This window comes from Anolis sagrei, chromosome 5 (assembly GCF_037176765.1).
Source record: "Anolis sagrei isolate rAnoSag1 chromosome 5, rAnoSag1.mat, whole genome shotgun sequence".
In the NCBI taxonomy this organism is placed as follows: domain Eukaryota; kingdom Metazoa; phylum Chordata; class Lepidosauria; order Squamata; family Dactyloidae; genus Anolis; species Anolis sagrei.
In genome coordinates, this window is record NC_090025.1 from 52,446,185 (window position 1) to 52,458,228 (window position 12,044).

The following is a 12,044-nucleotide window of genomic DNA, read 5'->3' on the forward strand; positions in this document are numbered from 1 at the left end:
CATCCAATTTATGTGCCAGGCAGCCCTTGGCTTTGGGCATAATAGGATATTGAAAACAGCTGTAAAGCCTTGGTAAACATATTTTTACTAATCAAAAGATATGCGAGTGCATCCTTATGAACATCATCCCTTTCATTGCTCTGGATTTCACAGAAAAGCATACACACAATGACTTGAAAAACATGTTTGGGTTTGAAGAGATAGGAACAGATAATCTTTTCTTATTGCAGATGTATCTTGAGTCTTCTTGCTGTAGCATCATAGAAAAGAACCAACCAAATAATAATAATAATATGTAAAGACCACAAAATTTATTGAGATGTTATATATCTTAAAATGTATATTGCGTTTTTCAGTTAGAGATACCCGAGGCAGTGTAAACTACAAAATATTAATAAAACAGTGAAAGAGTAATAAAAAACTGTAACATTTTATAAAAACAGCTGCACAATCCCTGTTGGTTGAAAGCTAGGATGAAAAACCCAGCATCTGTGCTTGTTTGTAATGACCCTACTGAAAAACAGGATATAAATCTTTGAAATAATAATCTGCAAGGACATTGCCCATGGGATGCCTGGATGTTTTGATGTTTTACCATCCTTGCGGGAGGCTTCTCTCGTGTCCCCACATGAGGAGCTGGAGCTGACAGAGGGAGCTCATCTGCACTCTTCCTGGATTTGAACCTGCAACCTGTCGGTCTTCAGGCCTGCCGGCACAATGGTTTAATCCATTGCGCCACTGGGTGCTCCAATGCGAGTGCAATTCAGTTTTAAAAACGTGATTGCACTCGCATTGAAGTCCACCCCTCCCCGAAAACGTATGCTTTTCAGGGCACCATGACAAAAAATAAAGGCCCTGAGAAAAGCCTTTTTAAAAGGAAAATAACTCACCCAGCAGACATTTCCCATTTATTGGAGTTCTCCTGGGTCATACCAATGATGCGCGAAGGGGGGGGGGGCAGGAGCGATTTTCACCCTCCTCCTCTCTTGGAGGATCATTGGTATGAGCCAGGAGAACTCCAGAGAAGGGAAATGTCTGCTGAATGACATTATTATTTTCCTTTTTAAAAAGGTTTTTCTATGGGGCTTTGGCAGAAGGGTGGGGGCTGTCTTGGGTTTCTTGGGCTCCAGGAGTCCAAGAAACCAGAGACAGATTATGAAGATAGGCACTGGAAGTCACATGGCGCAATCCCTGGCCCCATTTACACAGCCCCCAGTAGTCAAATTACATTGGCACAAAGCAAGGTTTTCCTACTTTGTGCCGAAAGCATTCATATTTTCATGGGCATCCAGATGAAAGAAGCGGGAGGGCATGCATTTTAGGGCTTGTCTAGATGGCCTCATAGGAGGAATGTAACAGCTCCTTTCCAAGCAGAGAGTGAGGTCTGTTGTCAAGGCCAGAACTTGGAAATGTTACCTTTTGGATTGTAGTTCTCATTATCCCTCAGTTATGGGATCCTGGGAGCTGTATTCCATTCAAATATATTTGTCTATGCTCTGGATAGGACAGCAGCTAGGTCTCACAACTGGAGGAAAGTGGAATATTGTTTTTAATAAAATTATTTGTGTCACCAGTGCAGGTAGCCAATTCTGTTGGCACAGATGTCTTGATGAATATGTTCACACAAGGAAAGTCATCAAAAATGTGGTGGCCATATTATTAGATATCAGATAGATTGAAGTTTTTGAGCTGGTATAAGCTAGTTGTTTGTAATGGGTAATCAATGGGGGAAAGGCTACATAGAATTAACCAGAGATTGTCGCTGCTTCCATAATCAGGAGAAAGTTCCAAACTGTTTTGGGAACTGCATCAGAGCCTTTACTGGAATTAGACAAAATAAGCCAGTGATTTTATTTACTAGTTTGAATATTTACAGACATGGTTTGTGGTGGTTTGAATGCTGGATTAGCATTCTGAGAGACAGGATTCAAATCCCAGCTCCATTATGGAAATATACTTTTACAGGTCTAAGGACCTTATCACACAAGGCAGGCAAATTGCAATTACAGCAGTGACTTTGACTGGGACTTATCCCATGATGTTGCTCCTTTCCTTCTAATCTCTTGGTGGGAGAATATTGGAAAGCATTTCTTTTATAAAAGAAAGTAATTAATGGATTAATGGATTCAGGCTGCCACTCACTGGGAGAGGAGTATGAAAGGAGTGACATTATGTGATAAATCAAAGGCAAAGATTGTTGCCCTGCCATAATTGCAATTTGTTTATGTCATGTGATAAACACCATACTCTCTTAAGTTATGGGGAAAGTGATGGCAAACCACCTCTGAATAAATCTCACCAAGAAATTCCTATGGTTTTGGCATTGTAAGTTGGAGCTGATCTGAAGACACACAACACCACCAATAGCTTCACCTGAGAAAATCAGTAATGGCCAAAAGGCTTCGATTGCCAGTTTACAGCATTTACATCCACTCTGAGAATAAATGCCTGTTCCCAGGGCAGCTAACAAAGTATTGAGGAACTATAATAGTACAATTAAAAATAGAACTTTATAAATAGAGTGATCAATGTGAGACATCAAAACATTAACAACTGACTTAGATGAACAGACTGTATGTTTAAATAAATGTGTGTGTATGTATACACACACACACACACACACAGTCCCCGAGTTGCAAATATTTGACTTACAAATGACTTATAGTTAAGAATGGGGGTGAAGTGAGAGAAATATACCTCTCAATTAATTCAAAATTGACCACAGGGACAGAAAGTGAGGTGAAATCTTCTAAACAGGGGCACAGACAGCAAAACAAACACAACAAGGGGTCCATGTGCTATCCTAAGCTCTCTCTCTCACACACACATATCTGCAGTTACACTTAAAAAGTGTACCTGTTCTGACTTGCATGCAAATTCAATTTTAAAACAAATCTACAAAACCTATCTTGTTCATAACTTGGAGACTGCCTGTATAGCACTATAATTCCATTTTAATCGCCATGGTGACATCCTAGAGCAGAGATCCTAAAACCTTTTAAGCAGAGGGCCAGTTCACAATTGCATTTTTTTAAATGGTTTGTTATGGAAACAAGGGTTGGTGATAAAGTTTCAGTGGAGACACCTTTTCCCCATGACAACTCTTTCAGGAGTGAATCTTCTTTCCTAAGGATAGATTTATGTCACTTTCTTTTGTCTCAACCCTACCTGTAACTATGTGTTGCTTGGGGACTGCCTGTAATTGTGTAGGATGAAAAGACCACAGATTAGGCTGAAGATTTAGAGCAGTGGTTCCCAACCTGTGGTCCATGGATCACCATTGGTTCCCAAGAACTAAAATATGGTCTGTGGCCTCACTGTTACTACACCATTGCAACAAGAGTAACTTATCTTATAAAACCTCTTATAATGCCAAGGCAATGGAGATGTCTGGAGGGGAGAGGCTAACTACCCACGAAAGGTGTGACAAGAAGTCTCCTGACTGCTGCTTCTTCTCCTCCTCCCTCCCCCTGAGCGGAGCTGTTCCATGTGGCTCTTGAAAGCAGGAGCACCTTGGTGTCTTCATTTATAGACCTGTTTCTGGGGTTATTTGGGGGTGCTGATTCATAAAATTGCATTGGATAGAGCACATCAACTCCATATTATTAAATACAGCTTTCTGTGGGTGAGCATAAGGTGACTACTGGATGGCATACGTTCTGTATCAGAAACTAGAGCCGACATGGTCTATCCAATTCAGTTTTCTCAATCAACATCCCAAATAACCAAACCAAATCTAAAGTTGTCCAAAAACTGATTTGTAACCCTTTTGGTACTAATGTTGGAGAGTGGTTCCTGGTTAAATGGTCCCTGGTCAAAAAAAGGATCAGGAACCACTGGTATAAATGGTGTAGTGCTCTTGATATCTGCTGCAGTTTGGCTCCAGGACCCCCTGTAGATGTCAACATCTATGGATGCTCGAACCCCATTATATTCAATGGCACTATTGTATAAAATGGCATACCTTATATGAGATAGTGAAATCAAAGTTTGCCTTTCGGAATTTAGAAAAAAAAATCAAGCTATGGATGGTGGAATCTATGGGTCTAGAATCTTTGGATGTGAAGATCCAACTTTATGTGCATTTGAGAACATATATTCCTGACCAAAAAGGATCTTTCACATTTGCTAGATCTTTGAATTCTATTTCAACCTTGTAGAAATCTAAATGACAACATACATTTTATAAAAAGTATCTGAAAATCTTTATCCTCTCTCTGGATTAACTCTATTCACACTGAGTTTTAATGATTTTACTAATCTTCATATAACTCATATAGATTAGCACAGCTCTACCACTCACAATATGAGTTTCTGAACCCACCAGCCTGATTTGCCACCTCATTGTCTACGTGCTGCAAAACAATTTCTAACTCACTAGAGCACATTGAAATATATATTTACACATCTACTCATCAACTTTAGTCCCCCAGAAGCTTACAAAATCAAGATGCTGTTAAAACACAATGCAAAAAGTGCAAAATGAAGCTTTTGTAGGAAAAAAAGACAGTAAAACAGAAATTCTGGCATTTAAACTTTCTTTGCTACTTTACTACTAGTATTAATAATTATGATGCAAGCTTGTTTAAGAGATCTAGTGTCATGTCGTATTAGGACACTGATAGGCTGGATCTACTCTTCATCCCAGGATCTGATCCCAGATTATCTGTTTTGAACTGGAATATAGGAATCTTCACATCCAGATAATAGGGGATAAGCAGATAATCTGGGATCAGATCATGAGATATAGGGCAGTGTAGAGCCAGCCATAGATTTGAATTCCTATTTCATAATAGACATCTACAGTGTGCCTTAGGGGAAGTCACACTCTCCCAGCTTTCCTCTTTTTCTAATGCCTTCTACTTTCCAAGCATTATTGTTTTTTCTAGTGAGTCATGTCCAAAGCATGACAGTCTCAGTTTAGTTAAACTGGCTTTAAGGGAGAGTTCAAGGTTGATTTGCTAATAATATATTTTTTACACTTGAGGATCTTGTCTAGTTGCCTCATACTTGGCCTCTAAGTCCTAACCTTTCTCTGATTTTTTGATAGCAGCCTCCATTATGATTAATGACTAGATCAAAGTAAGGAAAGTCTTAAACTATTACATCATCTTGTCATCTGTGGCTGCACCACTGTCATTGAAAGTCATAGTTTTCTTCTGATTTCTTGACTGCAGTCTTCATTCTGATTAATGACTGAGACAAAATATGGAAGAACTTAGAATATTTCAATATTTTAATTGCATTTTAATTTATTTATTTACAGTATTTTATATTCCTCCTTCTCACCCTGAAGGGGCTCAGGGTGGATCATAGGACACATATACGGCAAACATTCAATGCTTTTATACACTGACAAGACAGACAACTGTACGTAGATTGATGTATATATAGGCTTTCCCATCTTTGGCATCTTGGAGGCTAGTACTTGGTTCCAGCCACAGTAAACATCTACCCTTCTTCATTGAGCATCTAGATTTCTATATGCTCATCAATCTCTCCTCTAACTCTCTACCTGATTTTCTTTTATCCCCTTTCCATCAGGGAACATCCAATTCAACGCTCAAGAAACTTGGGGAAAATACAATAAAACTTACATTTTTCATGAAAGCCTGTATGAATATCATGCTTATTTTTGCCTTGTGTGCTGGTATGCTTAGAACTTTGTAAAAGCAAAGCACAGCAAAACAAAAACAAAACAAAATCAAACTCTGCTCTTTCCAGCAAAAGTAAGCTTTTTTTCCCCCATGACAAAAGGGGCTCTTTTTTCTGCCACCTTTATCTGCTTTCTGATAAGCTAAAGACTTCCTTTAAGAAATGAAATCTTGGGATTGAGTCAGTTAATAATTAAAACAGACACTGGGTACAATGCCTGGAATCTGGATTTAGAAACTGCCAATTTTGTCATATGAGAACTGTACAATATGAGCCCTCCACACCACTTAACTTCAGGAGAATTTCTACAGGACTCAAACTATTCTGCAGATAAGAAAATGCATTATAACTCAGCGTTTTAGGAAAAATGTAAGGGGGGAAAAAGAAAGGGGAAAATTTACAACCTGTGTAAGACAAAGTGATTTATATTTTAGTATGAACTTTTAGTATCAACCTGTGTAAGACAAAGTGATCTATATTTTAGTATGAACTTTTGTGGGTATCAATATACTTCCGTAGTTATTGCAATTGATTAATATCTGGAAATATCTCAAAATGTTCACACTGAAAAATAAATCAGTAATCTTAAAAGTACTGCAAGATCCTACCCCCCCCCCCCCTCCTTTTGGCAGTAACAGTCTAGGAGGGCTATTTCTGTCAGGACAAATGGTTTCATTTCCAAAATCAAGAGGAATCTATGATTCCTCTATTTCCATCTTCTCCTTCTATGAGGGGTTCTTCATTAAAGATTTCCCCTGACGGTCTTCTATTTATGACAGGATGCTGAAACTGCACATGTGTAATGATATAAGTCTCTATAGGTTACGTGCCAATTTACAACTCAGAATTGATAACTGTCTTGATTTTACATGTGCTGAAGTGGTGTGCGGTTTGATAATGGACCCAGTGGAATACAGAGCAGTCATCAAGTTCCTTTACTTGAAAGGCCACACACCAAAAGATACGTTCAATGAGATGTAAGAGATTTATGGTGATGATTCCCCATCATATGATGTAGTCAAGAATTGGCATCATCAATTCAAATGTGGTCGGACTTAGGTGCAAACAGCTCAAATTCCAGGGCAACCCCACTCTGCTATTGATGAACACACCATCCAGCAAGTGGAGGTTACCATTTTGGAAAATTGCTGTGTAACCATTCACCACCTAGCCCAAAATGTCAAGATTAGTGTGGGGTCTGTGGAAAAAAATCATCCAAGTCCATCTTCACATGCATAAGTTATCCACTCGCTGGGTCCCCTGGCTGCTCACACCTTTCCAGAAGCAGAAATGAGTCAAATGCTCTCAGGCTCTGTTGACGATGTGCTATGGAAACCAGGAGGACTTTTTCAACAGACTGATCACATAGGATGAAAGTTGGGTCCATCACTATGAACCTGAGACTAACGTCCAGTTGATGCAATGGAAGCCTCATGACTCACTACCTCCAAAGAAGGCATGGGCAGAAGTCTTGGCAGGCAAGGTTATGCTCACAGTATTTTGGGACCAGCACGGAGTAGTCTTGATTGATTTTCTAGCAAAGGGAACCATGATCCCTGGGGCATATTGTGCTTCAGTGCTGCAGAAATTGTGGGAGGCCATAAAAACCAAGAGACATGGTATGCCCACCAAAGATGTCTGCTTTCTGTAAGACAATGCATCAGTTCACAACTCATACCTTGCTGAAATGGAAGCATGTTCCTGTGGCTTTGAAATTCTACTGCATCCCCCTTTTTCACCCAACCTTGCACCATCGAACTTCCACCTCTTTCAAACAATGAAGTTCTTTTTGAAGGGCAAACATTTTTCAGATGATGAGACTCTGATTTCTGAAGTCACAATGAGGCTTTTGGAGAAATCTATCAACTTCTATAAGTGAGGTGTTCACAGTTGCTTAAAAAGATGGGAGAAGTGTGTGTCCCTAGGTGGCACCTATGTAGAGAAGGACTAATAATGGTGCCAGGTTTCACTGCTCTCTATCCACAGGAAGTGGATTTCTGCCTTACTCAAGGAAATTGAAAGGGGAGCAGTGGAGGAGACAGGGTTGACTTGATACAGATTAATGTTCCTAGCAGCTGATTTCTGACAAAGAGACAAAGGAAGAGAGTCACAGAAACATAGTGATAACATTTCATCCCATTATTTTGTGCATCCAGGGTTATCCTGCCCTTCCTGCTGCATGATGACACTGGTGACTTCAAAATCTTTACCTCAATTGCACAATATATTCAAAGTGCAAAAGTCATTCGTAGTACATTAACTCTGCAGGTGAAAGAGGAGAGGAAGAGGGCCTTCCCCTTATGCTCAGGCAAAAGTGAAGCACTGCAGCCTCTCTTAGCTTGTGTATTTTCCCCCATTTCTAACTTTTGCCATCTTGACCACACTCCGAGGGCCCTGGTCCAGCTTTCATCTTGGCAGTAGTTCTCAACCTGTGGGTCCCTAGGTGTTTTGACCTACAACTCCCAGAAATCCCAGCCAGTTTACCAGTTGTTGGGATTTATGGGAGCTGAAAGCCAAAACATCTGGGGACTCACAGGTTGAGAACCACTGGTCTATGATATCTTGGAGGATAATGCTTGGCCACTTGTGTCCTGGTTTTCATTGGTAATATTTTGTAAGGTACAATTTGTTAGTGATTGAGTACAGCTTGGTGTTTGCCTTCACAGAGGAGAGGAGCATTTGGACTTTGCTGAGGGCAGCACTGCACATTAGAGTCCTTTCACACTATGCAGTTATGGTCCTGTGCTTCTGCTTCATCTTGCCATGCCAAGATCCTTTGGATTCCTCAGATTTTCAGTTTAGTAGGGTTTATTTTGAATCATCATCCAATGTCTCACCAAACTACAGACTCCATAATAACACAGGGTGCAGCCATGGGAGTTAAAGTAGAATGGAAATGTTATAATTATATTGCATGAAAAGGCTTATTTATTACTAGCTGAGGTCTATCCTGCAGTTCATGAAATCATCTTGCCAGATTCTGAGATGGCAAAATGCATTTTGAAAAGAGGTTCTTTTTAAGAGGCTGGTGTCCCAAGTGCTTCAGTCTCTGTAGCCCTCCAGGCTCCTTATCCCTGCCATGTTCAGAATTGTCTCCTATGCCTCCTAATTACAATTCCTTGGAAACTTTTTCAATACACTGAGTTTTATTTTGAAACACTAGATAGCCATTTGCTGCAAAACACTTTTAGGGAGGGGGATGTTTTGGAATCTTCTCCAACTTTTCTATTTTCATCCCAGGGATTTGGTTCCTCAGTTGTCTCACTCCTCTATTGTTTTATTCCATTTAGCTTCATACAGTAGTTCCAGATAACCATCTTGTTTTTTCTCACCACACATCAGAAATGATTTGTTACAGACAGCAGGGACACCATGGGCATCATTTGCATTGCCAACCCCATGAGGCTAACAGGAAAATCTTGATCTAAACTGTATGCTTGCTGGAAGGCATTGTGTAATTTACATTTTGATGTGAGGTTTCAAGCTACTCCAGGAGGCTGACAGTTATTCTAACTTCTTTGTGATTACAAAAGAAGGAGGATGGGACACATCAGCAAGAACAAACATTCAGTTTTGCCTTTGATTTCCGGACCAATGGGAATATTTCCTTCTCCACACATGGTGGAAATCATAATAGAGAAATTGTCAGAGGGGTTATTCCTCCTTTGCTAGAATGTGTTCCACTTAATTCAGTTCTTCCTGTGATCATACAGCTGTGTGATATCACCAGGAAGCAGCACATTTTAAAAGATTTTTTTTAAAAAAACTTTTGTATATGCTAAAGCACAGAAAAGCAGTAATAGATCTTAAGCATCCCATTTGCAAACCACAACAAAAGTTCAGCATAAATGGAGAGATTGCATTAATGTACCATGCTGTTTAATATTTTTGAAGTGGTAAGTTGAACCTTGTAACATCGATTCTCTTAGGATTTGCATTTGTGATTTTTAATGATTAAACATGCCACACCCTACCACCCCTCCCCCCAAATCTATCTCTATCTTCAGGCAGCACCTGCAACCAAAAGGTTTACAACTGCATCACTCTCTCAGTCAGAGGGTGCATCAACAAGGAGCTGTGGTAGGACCTTGAGAGGTTTCTCCAGTCGCTCATCCCAATGTGCTTTGAGACACACTGCAATAAGCAGCACGTCTCATTCTCTAGTACCTAAATTTTCATCTCCCCCAAAAACCCTTTCATTGAGAGTACAGCTTGACTTAAGAGGTAGGATTTTTGAAGGTAGCATCAGTCTAAATACCCTAAAACAGCGTTTCTCAACCTGTGGGTCAGGGACCATTGGAGGGGGGTCATGAGAGGGTGTCAGAGGGGTCACCAAAGACCATCAGAAAACACAGTATTTTCTGTTGGTCATGTGTAGGAAGTTTGGCCCAACTCTATCAATTGTGGGGTTCAGAATGCTCTTTGATTGCAGGTGAACTATAAATCCCAGCAACAACAACTCCCAAATGTCAAGGTCTATTTTCCCCAAACTCCACCAGTGTTCACATTTGGGCATATTGAGTATTTATGCCAAGTTTGGTTCAGCTCCATCACTTTTTGAGTCCATAATGCTCTCTGGATGTAGGTAAACTAAACTCCAACTCAAGGTCAATGCCCGCCAAATCCTTCCAGTATTTTCTGTTGGTCATGGGAGTTCTGTGTGCCAAGTTTGATTTGATTCCATCATTGGTGGAGTTCAGAATGCCTTGATTGTGGTTTACTATTCATTCCAACAACTATAACTCCCAAATGACAAAACCAGAGAGACTGTGAGAAGCAGCAGCAGGATCTCACAGGCAAGACAGTCAAGGTCACAGGCATGACTTCATGGCTTGTGACCTCAAATAAGATAATTGTTTCCTTTAGAATTCAATTCAGGCAATGCTGCATAACAGTAAGGATCTAAAGTCTTGTTTCCAGTTCATGTTTTGAGTCTAAGATCTTGGGAATCCTAGATTCATGTTTTAAGAAGGTTCTATAGTCTTGGTTTTGGAGTCATGCATGTTTTGATTCTTACTTTCCTGGATTATGCTCATGTTTTGATTTTGGTTATTTCTGTACGTTGTTTTATGGTACAGATAAGGACTCTTTGAATTATTGCCTTTGGAGTGTTTTTCTTATTGCCAATTTAGATTGGCTTATTACTTGTTGACTATTTTTCCCATTACCAATTGGATTTTGCCCTTCTTATTTCTTATGGTGACTTTCCCTTTGTATGCGTACTTTTCTCAATAAACTGTTTTACTACCACTTTTGGATTCCTGGCTGGTGTTGAGTGCAAGGTGAATTCTGTCTGGGGTGCTGCAATTCATTTCCTAAGAAAACCTTATGATACTCTTGGGGTCACCACAAGTCAACTTAAAGTGTTTGCAGAAGTAGCAATGACAGTGAGGTACTGCCATTGCAGCTGTATCTAATGTCACAGATGCTCACACAATGACTCCAAAGGCACTTTCTCCAAGATTTGTACATAAAACATAGACATAGAAAATATATTTTAAACTTACTGGGTTTTCTTTCCTCTTTTTAAACTTAAAGCTGTTATGCTGATTTAGGGTGAAACAGATGTTTCTTAAAACATATCACATTAATTCTATATTCCTATGGGTTTTAATGTGAAATATTATTACCAAGTGTGCTATTCAGAGAAAATGGAACACATTTACACATATTCCATGAATACATATATATGAGGGGTCTTTGAAAGCTGGAATATAGGTAAATTGAGGCACTGCAACTACATTTTGACTTGAGGGGGACATTTTGGGGAATTACTCAATTGGAGCCAGGAATGATAGATTTCTTGTAATTCATTTCTTTTCTCCAATAAACAAAATATAACATTGAAAGCCACCATAGCATTGGACTACTATTCTGGAGATCAGAATTCAGACCTCTGTTTAGTCATAGAAACACACTGGAGGCCCTGGGTAAGTGACACAAGCTTAGCCTTAGGCAAAAGCAAATCTCTGAACAAATATGGCTAGAAAATACCATTATACGTTGTCAAAGGCTTTCATGGCCGGAATCACTGCATTGCTGTATGGCCATGTTCCAGTAGTATTCTCTCCTGATTTTCAGAAAATGCTAGCCACAGATGCAGGTGAAATGTCAGGAGAGAATGCTACTGGAACATGTCCATACAATCCAAAAACTCACAGCAACTCACCATGAAAGGTTCTCTTTAGAGTCACCATAAGTCACAAACCTGACTTAAAGGCAATAGCAACAAACTACATTACATTAAAATAACTTTACTTATTTGAGATGTAGTTGCAATTCATTAGTTACCATAATAGTTATGAATATGTGGTTGCCCTTAGTGATGGAGGAAGAAGACCACATGGTCCAAGTGCTGGCTTGAACTGTGCCACTTGCAGCTTCTTTAT